Below are 15,023 nucleotides of genomic sequence, written 5' to 3'. Positions count from 1 at the left end.
CTCCTTTTTCTACGCTACATCATCAAGTCCGGTAAATAATACGAAAGAAAATAATCCGAATCCGTACATTCACTTAGTGCTCAACACCGATAGCAGGGGTGTCGCAACGCCAGTGACGTCGAACGTTTCGTCGCAACATTAATAGTAATAGCGTCGATTCTTCTTCTTCTTCTTCTTCCTCTTCTTCCTCTTCTTCTTATATTAATACTTCTCTGCCAGGCAGTTCTATGGTACGCTTGGAAAATTCTGTTTGTTGTGGACCTTCCAAAAATAGCACCGGCAGCTAGTGGCCATATGTCCTAATAAAAGCTTAAATTAAGAAATGTCTATAGATCTAGACATACTAATGCAGTTTATTTAAACCCAATAGATCTTCTTTTTTTGTTTCGTTAGAACGGCCTGGCCGTATCGACTTATTTTACCACGTAGCCGGATATTCAGTCCTTGCTACGGGGGATTGGTCCGGATGAGATTTTGGTCCGGTCCGTTCGTGTGAAGACCGGCTCCGATACCATCATTATTAATCATGCCACCGGGCCGACCCAAAACTCAATAGATCTAGAGATGCTAAATAAATACAGCAGAAAAATATTATACTTAAATAAACATAACCAAAAGGCAACATAAAGAAAGCAAATCAACCGATTGGTTGGATGGTATCACATATTGGTGGAATCTTGGTTCAAACCTTATCTATAGTAAGAGTTGTTGTTAATTTAGCTATTACCATAACGACGGTATTGTAAAAAACCAACGAAAGGTTATTGAATCTCATACAAAGCTAATATTACCTACGGAAATGTTTGCTGTTGCTCTTTATTTTGAAAAAAAAAACTGAACTACCTTCTTGAATATGCCCTTAATCTTAACACCTATGACCAATGGACATCACACACCAGAACAATAATATCGCCACAATAAACGTTGTAAACATACTGCCCGCAAACAACCAACACACGGCTGACCGAGCTCATTCGTTACGTTCGATCATAAATTTCGATATTCCATGCCGGCCGCCATTGACAAAGATAAATGTTTATCGAAAAGCAAACTGCGACCGATTCGAACCATTTTTCGCACCTTCCGCAAATGCCCACTACCAAGACGCCCGCCGGCGGGGGCAGAAGAATTTGTTCAACCAACCGGTTACCAAACTGGTGGCCATACCACCGAAACAACGCGCAACGAGAAACCGTGTCGAAAAAAAAAAAAAAACGGCCAACCGTAACCAACCGCGTGACCAGTCATCGGCAATTAAGGCGCTCGCGACGATACCAACCCGCCGCCAACCCGCGGGAACTTGCGGGGGGACACAAACTCAGTGCCAGAGTCGGCAGCCCGCGAAAACAGGGGAAAAACAGTGGTTTATTTTGGCATTCTACTAAATCAAAAAATAATACCCAAAAGAATGGGTCAACCGTTGGCGTGTTGGTGTGTAAGAAGAGGCAGAAAACCAGAAGCATATAAATATATGCTCTCCATTATGGCTTTCCGTTTCTTTTTCTTTTTTTCTGTTTTGTTTGCGGGGGCACTATGGGCAAGCCCTCGGGGAGCGGAAGGACCAAACGGCACCGTAATGTGCAGGAGGTGCGAAATGATTCGGGAGAAAATTTGAATAAAATGATGAAATTAAAGTTCTCTTCTTAACAACCTGAGCACCCGCAGAGCGCAGAGTGGCACTATGTTTTTTTTTTGCTTTCATTCCTTGGGTGGAATCGGTGGAATCGAAACTATTTTCCCGACCAATCAACGTTTATGAAGCGTGACGGTGCGATCGAGAAGGTCTTGAGGTATGCAAGATCAGTGAATTACATTACGTCAAATGTAAGTAAAACTTTTGTTACATAAATATTACAACTGCGATAAGAATATTAATATAACCGATATACTCTAACAGACCCAATCAATTTCTCTATTTCTATTTCTTTTCCAATTTCTCTAAACTCGAACACTTTTTTCCCAAACGGGTACACGGGGTTCTTTTCGACCAACCCTCATCCAGAAGCCACGATGTGGCCGTGCGTGGGGAATCAGCATTGTTTTCGATTCGTTTTGCATATCAAAAACGCACCCATACGCCCCATACAAAAAAAAGAAAACCGGGCAACCCATCGTGGCCACACGAGCCACCACACCCCGACCAAGGGAACCGACGGAAGCAGGTTGGCAGCAGCATAACGGACGGGTAACATACGGGTACACTACTCCCGGTATACAGCATGAACCACCACCATGACCCGTTTGGACAGCGCGAGGGACATCATGTAGCGATTTAAATTGCTACTGAAATGTTGTTCGATTTTAGCGCTTTAGCCATCGGGATTTATTATTTTATTTTTTAATTTCTTTCCACACAGCCAAATGGCTTCAAGTCCTACCTCCGGGGCCTAATGGGGGTTCCGGGGGTAGTGCGATTCTGATGCTGTGATATAAATGTCCTTCATGTTCTTTCGGGGACTGCACCACGCACCGTGTTTGAGACCGGACCAACCGAGTTTTTAACGCCAACTATCAGTAGCTGAGTGCGTTATGTACAGTTGTGTACATAATTTTAAGACCAATTTTTAATATCACTTATTTATAATTAAGCTAAAAGAAATAAAATAGAACAACTGATATAAAAATTATTCCTTAAATTACAATAAAATATTTAAACTTAAAAGATACTTCTAACAAGCTAAAGCTGCTTTTAGCCACAACCGTACAGTGCAAAAGTTGTTTTCCCGACAGGCACCCCATGGGGTCAGACAATTCCATTCTTACCGCGGTACATGGCAAGGAGGCCTGACCACCTAATCCACGAGCCACGCCAAAAAACGCTTCGTCTGTATAATTTCACTCCACTCACACACACTGCAAGCAAATCGCGGCTCATAAAAACATAAAAATACCGATGAAACACGGCTGCCTGGGGCCATTACCATAGCTAACGCGCTCGCATAATGATGGCCACCGTGGTTTGCCGGATGATCTGCAATAAAGCCGAACCGAACCGGTGTCTCGGCGAATCTACGATGAGCACGACTGACGTTGACTTTCGGACACCAATTGGAAACAAAAAAAAAAGGGAAGCAAAAGAACAGAAAAAAACCGATAAAATAGCCCAAAATATGATCATTGCCGTTCCATGCTAGTTTCGGGTTCGTTACATTCGTGCCGCCGAACCACGGGCGACACAGCAATTGACTTCCACTGACCTTTCCCCCTTTCGAACTCCCGTGAAGGGGTGCTGGGATACGCTTTGACCCCTCTTGGCAGCCAACCGGTCGGTCACAAAAGAAAGCAACGTCCCATACTGCTAATTTACGATAGTTGATCGGCTATTTGCACATAATTTCCACCGCTTTTCCTTGTGTCAATCGTTAAGGGATCAATTAGCCATCCCTCCGCATGTCCCTCTCTCCCTCTGTCTCTCTTCTTCTTCTGTTCCGCAATTGCGCTGCAGCAACACTGATTTATGGTCGCAAATATTTGCTCGTACAGCGGGTTTTAATCGAACCGTCAATATTCCAAGACCGGTCCCGCGTCATAATGTCCCTTTACGTCGCCCGGCCGAACAATGCCAACACACAAACGCACTGCAATCATCGCTATTGTGCGACGAACGGGAATCGGGGATAATGCATTGTTTATTGTTTTTGTTTTTTTTCCCTTTCTTTGCCGCGGGGGGTTGCGAATGTTTTGAGTTATGCGAGCTCATTTATCTACGCTTGGGATGGGCAAAATAAAGGCTGTAAAGATATGTGGAATTAGTTTTAGTTTTTAAAATTACCATTACGTAGTTTTACTACTTTCTATTTGTTTAAAACTAAACCAACCAGAAATAAAAGGTGAAGTACGATTTTTTCTTCCTGTACGCTGGAAGTCCGCTCACAAGAATCCTACCGCATTCCATTGCCAAATATTTCATTTAAAAAAAGAACACACAAAACAAGCAAGGAATTATCCTTTCCAACAGTTCGTTCTCTCTAAAAGTGCTTCCTGTTCAACCAGTTGTTTGCAATTCCTACGTCAAACCTCATCTCCATTCTCTTCCGGCGGAACTTACGCAGACGCCACCGACCGGTCGCTGGCAATGGAGAAAGCAATTATCCGCAATTTTTAACCAATCCCTTTAGGTGACCTTAAGCCCGTTTTGGGTAATGATACCGTCCTGGTGAAGAAAATTACCCCTATTAAAGGAAGGACCAACAACATGTTTCGCTTATCCTTGTTCGGGTGTGTGTGTGTGTGATTGTCACTCGCCAAAAGGAGACATGTACTCCCCGGTGGGTAAACCCTATTGCACCACCCCGTATTCCCAGAGCAATCCCGATGGGTACTATTATCTGCGGCAGACGTCAGTCTTGGTAATGTTTTTATCGCTACCGGACAGTGAGTGTTGTGCGTGTCCGTGTGTCACCGGTACAGTTGCAACCAGTTTCCTGGCGACGCCGGAGTGCCGGAAATGGCACTGACACGGAACTGATTTGCATTGTGTCTAGACTAATGAAACGGTGCGCAATACGCTGTTTGTTTGCCGTTTTGGTTTGACTGCATTCGAGTAATAAAAGAACCATAGCGCATTTTAATGGACTATCGTTTCGTAAGACTCATTTCGAGACATTTTTTAGAGGTCTTGTTGAGCTTAAACAACTAAATCCTAAATCTCCTAAGCTCATTGGCACACCAACAAATTACATATCAGATATTCAAAGTATTTATATGAAATAGTATGGAAAAGAAATAAAAATCGAAACCAATTCATTGTGTCTTACGTTTTAAAATTAAAACAATAAATATCTTGTCTGGCCGTACTAACGGAAATAAAAAAAGTAATTAATAAAACCAATAACAAGGAGGAAATGCCTAAAGTCATGCAATTTCGACAAAATATGTCGATCATACGGCCCTCGGGCCGTCATAATGGAAAAAAAAATAAAAAAAAAATAAAACCAATATGTTATGTAAGTCAAACTGTGTAAATAAAAAAGTTTACCAATATCACGACAAATGAAACCACAAATAAATTGTGACCTAACAATGCAAGTACTCGAAGTAGTTACAGAAGAAAATACATCAAAGTAGAAAAAGGATGCTTGCCAAACAATTTCACATCGTTTTTTCAGACATTACTTCTACGTTAGTTCATTATGCTACCACTATTTAAATGGAAAATAATTGTATTTAAAAAAACTTATAATAAAGTGCCAAATCACGACTTCTTTCCCAAACCTAACGATATCGCATAGTTATTCTTTATAACGTAATGGATCTTTCAGGATGCAGTGGGCATGTCACGTCATGAGAAGAACACCGTACAATCTAACTCGTACTAAATCACTATAATGACAAGAGTAACCTGGAAGTGATTCTAGAACAGACTAAAGGCAATCTCCGAGGTACGCGGTTCCACTTATACGCGGATTAGCAGATACGCAAAATTTGACAGCTGAGTTAGTTTATTGTTAGAATATAAGCAAAATCTAAGCAAAACTGGTGCCAAACAGGGGGGAAATATCTAGTTTTGTCATATAAAATATTTTTTTAATCTTTATTAATGTGTTCCTTCAAAAAGTTGCCTGATTGCCTGAATAAACTAAGCGCAGAGAAGGAAGTCTACCATTGAACTTTAAAGTATAAACGATTTTACTACCAGATTCGACTTTCGTGAAAATTTGAGATGCGTGGCTTTTCCCGAGTTACAGCGGTGCGCTATAATAGCGTCGGTTCGAGCACTACCAGTACTTTTATTTTCAAATTATTAGGAGTGCTAAGTAGGAAGGCAAGCAGTTTTCGAGATACATTATTATAGCAGATCGCTATAATCCGCAATTGATCCGCATATGTTTATACTGCAATGTTACACAGTCTTCTTTGTTATTTACTCGTTAGTTGATAGACTTTTCAGGCAATTTTTTTAATGACATCAATAATATTAATTAAAAACATTTTTTTGTAACAAACCATATACCCTTATCAGCCATTGTTAACTTTAATGCTTCAATTTTCAATCTAAAGAGGTTTTTTCAATCTTAAAATACTCTTTTGTTTTCTATTTGCCTCTCCAGTATTGAATCATCTAAAATTTCTAAATTTTCAGCGCAAGCTGGGACTACCCACATCGCTACACAATCGATAACAAACAACACAAAACTCCAGCTAGAAAAGCGTTCCGAATAAAGGGGCCCAAAAGCCGAACAACAAAACAGTTCTATCACCAATGCACCAACCGATCAATAAACATGAAGCATTGCACCACACCTAATGTTCCCCCCCCCCCCCCCCCCCCCCCCCCCCCACGGCAGATTGTTAGCCATAATGAGCCCATTCTATTTACACTCATTGGCACTGCAGCACAGCGAATGCGCACGATGTGCGCAGTTAAGCCCAAAAACACTGCGCACCGGTAAAATGTGGAAACCGATCGAGCACGGAAACAAAGCATAACCCGAGCCGGTGACGTGCACGGTGTGCATCTCCATGCATTCTCCTTAAACAATACGCAACACAAACGTGGCATAATGGGGTGCAGCGGCATGGCTAAAATCGTTTACCAAACACCATGTGCAACTCGTAGAGTCCTTCCCTTTTGTAACACAAGCACACACGCACGGACGCATTCCGGTTGGCTAAAAGCTGCAAAATTTTACGCTAAATCTAAACAGAAAAGCCTAACCGAGAGGAGAAAGAGAAAATGCGAACGTGCTGATACTGTTAAAAGGTTATGGCCATTGTATGGCGTACATGCGCTTTTGTGTCGCTAACTTCCACCAATACTGCCGAGTTGTGCAGTAATGGAAGTTTTGCGTAGCTCCGGAGAGCCCCGAAGGATTCCGAGAGGTAACAACAAACCCCTCGAACGTTTCGATATGTTGCAAATTGAGGTCAACCAGGGCCAGGGCGAACCGACGGGGAGTCGACGGTTTAGTACGTGCTGTGCTGTTGTTTGGAAGGGCACTCGGGAAGGATGTTTTGCGTACCAGAACGCAACGATGATAAAGCCCTATCAGCTCTTTATTGTTTTTTGTTTTTGGGAGTATATTGAACTGAAGCATGCAGGAATTATGCAGACAAAAGGTGGAATATTCTATTTTGGAATAGCTCACATTTCCAAAAAGTAAAGGCAAGATAAAGTAAAGAAATGGCCACAGTTACAAATAAATAGCATGCAAAATAAATCATGTCAATTTTTGTTTAGTAAGATTCAATAGGAAAAGGTCGAAATATCAAGAACTATTGAAAACATTGGATTACTCCTCTTTGAATGCTGTTTAGAGACTTTTCAAGACCAGAATCTATCAAAGTTCTTCAACTGCAATTTATGCATATTGGTGTGTATGGCTAAAGAGAATTAATTGTAATATTGCATATTAGAGATAAAAAGAAGATTTAATAAAAGGGAAATGTGCAAACATTTAGGGGAATTTTGCTAAAAATGCGCCAGAGAGCAATCTGTAAATTGTTACCGTTTTTTTTTGGTTGCATTGTCTTTGGTTTGCTTAAATTTCGGCATTATTTTACTATATAATTAAGTTAAGTTAAATAATTGTTAATTTGTTAAAATCGTTTCATAATCATCTAAATGCGAATGCACATTTCCCCTTAATGATTGCAAATTTCTCTTCATTGAAATATCCCCCAATGAATTGTAAATTGTAAATTTCCCCCGAACGGTTGAAAGGTTCCCTTATATGATTCGAAACCCTGTATAAATTCAACAACGTATTTCATATCGCATGTTTGGAGAAGTTGCAATTTGAGGAGCTTGATTAAAACATCCAATTAGATTCGCTTGTAAGGATCAGGCTTATCGGTACTCTTCTCATCCGTTTACACTTGTGGATCTATTACGCCACACCTCCAAGGTGTGAGAGTTACAGGGTTTTACAGTGCAAATGTGAAAGTAGAGAACATTTGTGGATATTTCATCTAGTTGATGTGGAATATGTACAGAAGGAGCCCTTCGCAGATAAAAAAAACAGCTTTGCACTGCAAAATCTCAAGAAAGGAGAAAAGATTCTATATTTACCACTATCGTTTGAGAAGAAAACGCTCCAGCCATACCGTTTTATCGCAAATCACATCACTATATGCACACTACCAAGAGACTTATTTCGCATACGTGTGCATCTTGGCTGATTAACGGCAATTCCTCCAACGATCCAATGATTCAAGCATAATCTCCGACCCCGCATTCAAGGCACCGGCTTGTTTGAAATCTGTCTGACCGAACAAAACTTTCGTTTGTGCGCCAACAACGCCAACGGTTGTGGCACGTTGTTGACCGTTTAAATTATTTCTTGTTTCCGATTGGCATCAAATGAGTCGGGCAGCTAACCGATGCACGGCCGGTGCCAGCGCCCTCTAACCGTCTGGCGTCATGTGCAGCCTCGGTATTTGCCTAGCTACCGGGAGGCTGTTGCGCCAGCCCGTGGACACAGCGCACCGGTGATCGGTGCAGTTGCTTTCGCGCCAAACCCTTCCCGAAAGCGCACAACAGGGCCAGGCAGGCTTTTCTTTCTGTTAAAACAATCAATTAGTGTCAATTTACTGCTCTGGAAATAATAACGCAACCTGACCGTGCTCGTCAACGTGCTAATGGAACCGCTAACACTGACTTCCAGCCGGGAATGCACCGCTAACCCCGATGCGCGCCGTAGGTGTGCGTCTTGCGCCGATGTGCCTTTCTCCTTATGCACCGCTGGGTCACGAAGTGCCTTCTCTTCCCAAAATGCAAAAGACAGCCGGACGGACTAACATTGTCGATTTACGCTACAGAGTTCAAGAGTGCACGTGTTTTAAGGCATTTTTACTGCATTATGGTCAGCAATTTTATCTTATATGACTTTAAGAAGATTTTAACTAATTTTACAATTACGTTTTATTAACATTTAGACGATTTTTCAACATTTTGCAAGTTTTAGCCCACCTTCTGGGGCATTGCTATTGTTGATGTTGGTATCTTGGGCAGCATATTGGTTGTCACACCTTCACCAAAAAGAAGAAGAAGAAGCTCACGTAAACAACATGAGAGAAGCCGCTGCAGAAACGAACAAGTTTTATCTGCATTTATATGAAATGCAGTTGTTTACATGTTGAAAATAACAGTGAGGAGTCTTCTGCATCTTCTGCCATTGCGAAATAAGCCTTCTTTATCACCGTCATGTTCGTACAACCGGTACCACCGTCATGATCATGCTGCCGGCAGAACCAAAGGAATGAAAGAAATGAATGTGCTTTTTTACCATGATACAGGTCCATCTTGTACTAGAAGAGGGTCCTTAACCTTTAGATGATCCTTTTACATCGCACAACAGCTCCAGTGCCATCTCGCAGTGGTTAAAATAGGTTACAATTTTCATCACCGCATCCGACCTATGAATGTGCATGTGATATTCTTCGTCGTGAAAGTTAAATTATTATCGCACGTTTGGTTGCAAGCAGAGCTCTTGTTACATTATATTTGCCCCTCTAATATATTGACAATAGTTTACGTTACAATCCCAGGAAAACAAGACGAGACAAACTCATGATGGTTTGATGACGGTAATGATGATGCTGTTCCACTGGAATCAGTGTCCGAAAATGCATGTAAAATAGAGACTATTTATACCTCCATTCAATCCAGGAAACACTTTTCTCTGAGGCTGAAGCTTCGACGAAACCAAAATACATACCGACCTTTTATTGCACCATCAATTTGGTGCATCTAGCGCAAATTCATGACGAAGACATACACAGCAGTGCATATATCGCTTGACTCCATCATGGGTGCTTTTATAGCCCTATTTTAACCCCCAACTCAACACAGACGTAAAAGACAAATACATAACATACTGAAGATTGAGACACACGCAATACGAGTTCGATTCTAAATATAGACGGTAAAATGATTGAGGGATGCATAGAAGAAAAAAACAACCAAGAGGGAAGGGTGAGAGGGGAAGGGGAGATGGAGCTGAAAATTTTGTTTTTGGCAGCGTTGCCAATTTTTTGACTGCGGCAAATGTCAAAATCGGTCTAAACCCTCGTTAAAAAGACGTCTTTCGGCGGTCTAACGGCGGGCGGTAAGACCGCCAAAAGACGTCTTTTCAGTGACATTTGCGATCTGGGTTGTTTCACGGATCGGTACGGACATTGTTTGTGCAGGGCACACTTGCAAGAAGAACACTCTCGGACGTTCGGCCGTTTCTGGCCGGACCACGGCCACAGTTGGGCCCCGTATTTACATAGAGCCGCGCGTAACGACGAGGTAATAAAAAAATCAAATTCACCCGTCCCGACGACACCCTAAAGTAGCAGACCGAACAAAAACCAAAACTAAACCAACACAACCTGTTCGTTACCTGCCGATAAACGCATCCATAAACATGGGAGCCACGGTCTGTTTCGACAATTTATTTACCGAGGGGTTGGGAGAAACACTCCCCCCGGCGTCCGCCCCGGGAAACCTAGCCCTCCTGTCCAGGGAGCGGCTAGAGCAGGCGCCACTGTCAAAAGTGTGTTTTCTTGTCCGTCCCCATGCGTCTGTTTCCGTGTTTGTCCGTTCGTGAGACCACAGCGGACAAACACAGCCAAACGCCAAAAGCCGTTCCGTTTTTGGTAGCTTTTCGGGACAGTTTCGGTGCGAACGGAATCGGGCTCCATTATGCGCCGCATTTAGATACGTTCTGATAAATGGCGAAAACCCATTCAAGGGTTTCACAATGGATTAACACTGCAGTTTGGAAGGAATTGTGCGCGCATAAAGCTACAATGAAGCGTTAACAAAATTGTTACCATAGTTTGATAGCCCATTGATCCTATTCCAGCGGTGTAGCAAATTATTATACAAATAAACACGTTCTTTGTACATTAAAACGATGCTACGAAGTGACGTTAGCGCAGCTGTGCTCCTTGAAGCATTCGGTAAGAACTTTGTTGTTTAGAGGAACATGCGGTGTTGTGAGGAATTGTCGTGACGGTGATATTATATAAGACAAACAGATGATGAAATAGAATAAAAAATGTTTCAAAGGCTCTTGATAATATGTGGAATCCAATATTAGGTTTTACTAAAACCAAAATTTACAACACAAAAATGAAAGAATATAACAAATAATTCCAGAATTTAATCATTGAAGCGGTATAATAATGAAAACAAGATAAAAGAAAGGAAAACAAGAGAAAAATTTGAAATAAAGAAATAAACAAAAAAAAACGAAAATTGAACAATAGATCACATAAAAAGAGCTAGAATTAGCGAAAAGCTAATTTAGTTTCATATCAATATTTAAAACTTTGTTCGTTATCATAGAAAATTAAAGTTAAAAATAAAAGTTAGCAAGCACGAGGAAACCAGATTGATAATAAATAACAATGATAATAATTACCAAAAAATATACAAGTAAGCAAATATTAAACAAAAAAAACATAAAATAAATGTAAGAGCACTAAACGAAGCATTAAAATAAAACAATTCCAAGAAAAATACAAGAAAAAAAAGTAAAAATCAAACAGATAAAATAAAGTGGAACTAAACTAACACTAAAATTAATAACAAACCAAAACGTAATTACATTAGAACATCAGTTTAAACAAATGTTCCTATACACGATAAAAACAGAATAAACAAAAGCAAACAGCACATAATGTATTTCTGCATTATATTTCAATTGTTGATACCTTAATTTACCTGCTCCGGTTTTTATGGCAAACATTTCGAGTGTTTCACCTCAAAACAACCAACATCTTAAGAATATCCCTGCCAAGAATATCCTGCACACACACAAAGCCATTGACCAGCAAACCATTGACGCAGCCTGTGTGAATGCCACACCGATGGTAAATCGAAAAAACATGAGAAATCAGACAGTCTGCAGACGTTTCATACCACCAAGGGAACGTATTTCGGTGCTTTCCCTCTGGCCCGGGAACCCTACACCCAGAAAAAGCAAAAAAAACACCTTCAGTGGTGGCGAATGTAAACTTTCGGCTTCTCATCACCAGACCACTTGAAATACTTCCATTTCCACTACTTCCGACTCGTCCTAACAAAGCCCGATGATTTTTGGCCGAACCTCCCGTACCAGCCAAGAAGTGTTCATGAAACAATCACTCCCTTTAAAGTACTCGAAGTACACTGAAGGGATGTGTCCGGGTTTGGTTCTCCTCCCCTACACAATGATCCGCCACCGACGGTTACCGGCTGTGTCTGTGTCCAGGGTGTGAAGAAGTACCACCGGGTTTCAGAATTTAGCAAACAAAATGTGTCCAAACCCGAAAGGTTCGTTGAAGAGACAGAGAGAAAAAGAGAGATCTCGACAACAACAAAAAAAAACCTCACGGAACGACTCCTCACATCGAGTGCTCTTCACGTAATTAGGTTTCCCAGCGTTTTCCTCTATCATGTATCTATCTGTTCCATCGGATTCGCTTACCAACTGATGAAATCTCGGTCCCGGCCACGCATCGCCCTTGTTGATCGCCCTTTCTTTCCCGTCATGTTTGCATTGTTTGCAACAATTATTCCCGCACCGAGATAATCGGTATCGCATCGGAATCATCATCATTCACGCCGCATTTAACGAAGGATAACCGTCGAGGGGTTACAACACCGAAGCGAACAGAGAGCCAGCCATATGGTTTGCAGGGGCTAGACCCAATATCTGGTCCATCCGGATCTTTCCTACCCGCCACAACCCGATTCGGTGTCCTGCGAGCGTTTTGCGCAAGCTCTTGAAAGTTTTTCGGTTTTGTAACACTTTTGTTTTTCCCGCTTCCCACTTCGGTTGGCCGTGCACCACTGTGCATCTGTATCCGCATCCACTTCCTGGGTGCAAAACAAGGGCTTAAGGGAGGAGAAAAAAGGAAATCCCTTTTTCCCTGACCCACTCTGTAGTGTGAAGCAGCCGGGGAGGATGAAAAAAAGTACGTACGCATGGATTAATCTTTACTCAGGCCTATCAATGCTGCAGATTATGATCTTTCATCCATTCTTTTCAATTATTCCGTCGCCGTTACTCGCCTGCCTTGACTTGTTTTATACGACCATCCCTCCCATCAATTTCGAGACTCGCGGTTCACTTACTTTCTGTTACATTGCTCATGATAAGCACTTTTTTTTGGACGTAACAATAGTGCGCTTTGTCTAAAACCCGATGAGAGTCTTAAAAAATTACGTTACGTTAGGCTAATGCATGTACAATGATCTTCAAAAATGCTTCTCTTTTTTAAGCGCACAACATATCTGGTGCTTTACGAACTACAATGATCCAAATGCGGTGTAATTGTGCTGCTAACCACAAAAACCCCCGCCATTCGGAGTGTTGTATAAAAATTGCACATCAAATACATTACCGTCACCGTGACGATTGCCGTGACGATTCCCCACACAACACAGCTAGTCTTCAAACAATGTCATTAGCCACAACTTCAAACAGTCTACACCGCATCAACATCATTCGACGAACTTCAACGGACCCGGGCAGTTTTGATGGATGGCGTTACGAATGATACCCGCGGCACGGGAGGACATGGGAGGACACTGACGCAATCGACCCGGCCGCGAGATACGGAGGGATGAACAAATCATTTAGCACTCGCTCACCCCTGCAATGATTCAGTGTGTGATGTGCGATTTACCTACCCCAGGCCCTAGCACAACTCCGACAACAATTGGCGTGGATATTTATTTTTCCATTATGCCAAAGATGGGCTCCTCAACTGTGAGCTTATAGCAAGTATCAGAATAGCTAATAGAAACATTTGGGTAGCAGCAGCAGCAACAGCAGTTCTCTATTGCCAGGTGCCGTTTTGGAATAGACCAAAGCGAATCACTGTTTGCCGGAGAAGAATAGCGCGTGTTCTATGACAGTTCTAGAAGGTAGGGATGTTTATACACTGTAATAATACAGTGTAGTAATAATCACTCCAGTGTATGTTGAAGGCTTTGAGAATTAGCGAGCAATTGCTTCATAGCCAACTTCAACTTGCTACTTGGCAGCTTAAAAATACAACAAGATACATACAACGGAATGAACAAGAAGAATATAATTGATAATAGCCCAATCAGAAAGAGAAAATTAACAAATAATTTAAACCAAAAACAACAAAGAGACTAATGAGGTAAACAACCAAATGAATCAATAAATTGGATCTTATAGAAGATAAATTGACGAACAAATTGATTATAAATTTAACCAAAAAAAGGTTACAAAAAACGAAACAAATACAGAATAAAATTAAACTCAAGGACATGGCCGTTTCATTCTATGAGACGAATGAAGCATTCAAGGCTCAAAGTCTCTATAAAATAATCACAGTAACCACCTTTGTATTCTTCTGTTTATGGGGTACGGTTGAGAAATCCATCATCACGCGCCTTCCCCTGCCTATTCCACCAAGGCTACTTAGACCATATGTCCAAGAGAACATAAATTCAACACTGTACACTGCTGCCGAATTCGAGGATCATCTCTATTGGCATCATATTCCCACCAACCTTTCAGTATACCCAGTGTGTGAACGATTTGGCAGTACTTACCCCAGCGCATTTCCTCATCGGCACATCCATGCATGCGGTTCCTACTCCCGATTACACCGGATTGACGAAGTACACTCTCGATGAACTCCAAAGGTGGCAACTGATGGTACAACATTTCTGGAAGCATTTGGAAAACGGAGTATGAGCAGGAATTGCAGAAAGACGGCACATGAGGCATCACCGAACCAACGACATAGTACCTGGCCGATTAGTCATCCTGATGGATGAATCCTTACCAACAACCCGATGGCCCTTCGCACGCATCATCGACATTTAGCCGGGCAAGGACCAACTCACACGATTAGTCAAACTAAAAACACAAAATTCACACTAACGATCACTAAAATTTGCATTCTACCAGGAACCGCGGACCCGACCAACCAACACGTGCTAAGAACTTTAGTTTGTTTTTGTTATGACATTCTGTCATGGGGGGGGAGTATGATCGCGCACAACAACACCGCAGGCAGGAGGTTGACAGTTGACGATCGGTTTCGTCAAGTTTCGTCAACTGTCG

General features: G+C 41.8%; 1 protein-coding gene across 1 annotated transcript in view; it reads right to left on the bottom strand.

The window, feature by feature from the left end:
- The window catches only part of LOC128299055 (SOX domain-containing protein dichaete), a 125,194-nt gene extending 110,604 nt beyond the window's left edge, over window positions 1-14,590 (bottom strand). The window contains exon 1 of the mRNA XM_053034902.1: window positions 14,507-14,590. The gene's annotated coding sequence lies outside the window, so the exon portion shown is untranslated. The remainder of the gene's footprint in view (window positions 1-14,506) is intronic.
- Window positions 14,591-15,023: the final 433 nt, after the last annotated feature.

The sequence above is a fragment of the Anopheles moucheti genome, chromosome 2 (assembly GCF_943734755.1).
Source record: "Anopheles moucheti chromosome 2, idAnoMoucSN_F20_07, whole genome shotgun sequence".
Taxonomy (NCBI): domain Eukaryota; kingdom Metazoa; phylum Arthropoda; class Insecta; order Diptera; family Culicidae; genus Anopheles; species Anopheles moucheti.
Note: the sequence above shows the minus strand (reverse complement) of the source record. Positions and strands in the feature narration are given on the sequence as shown.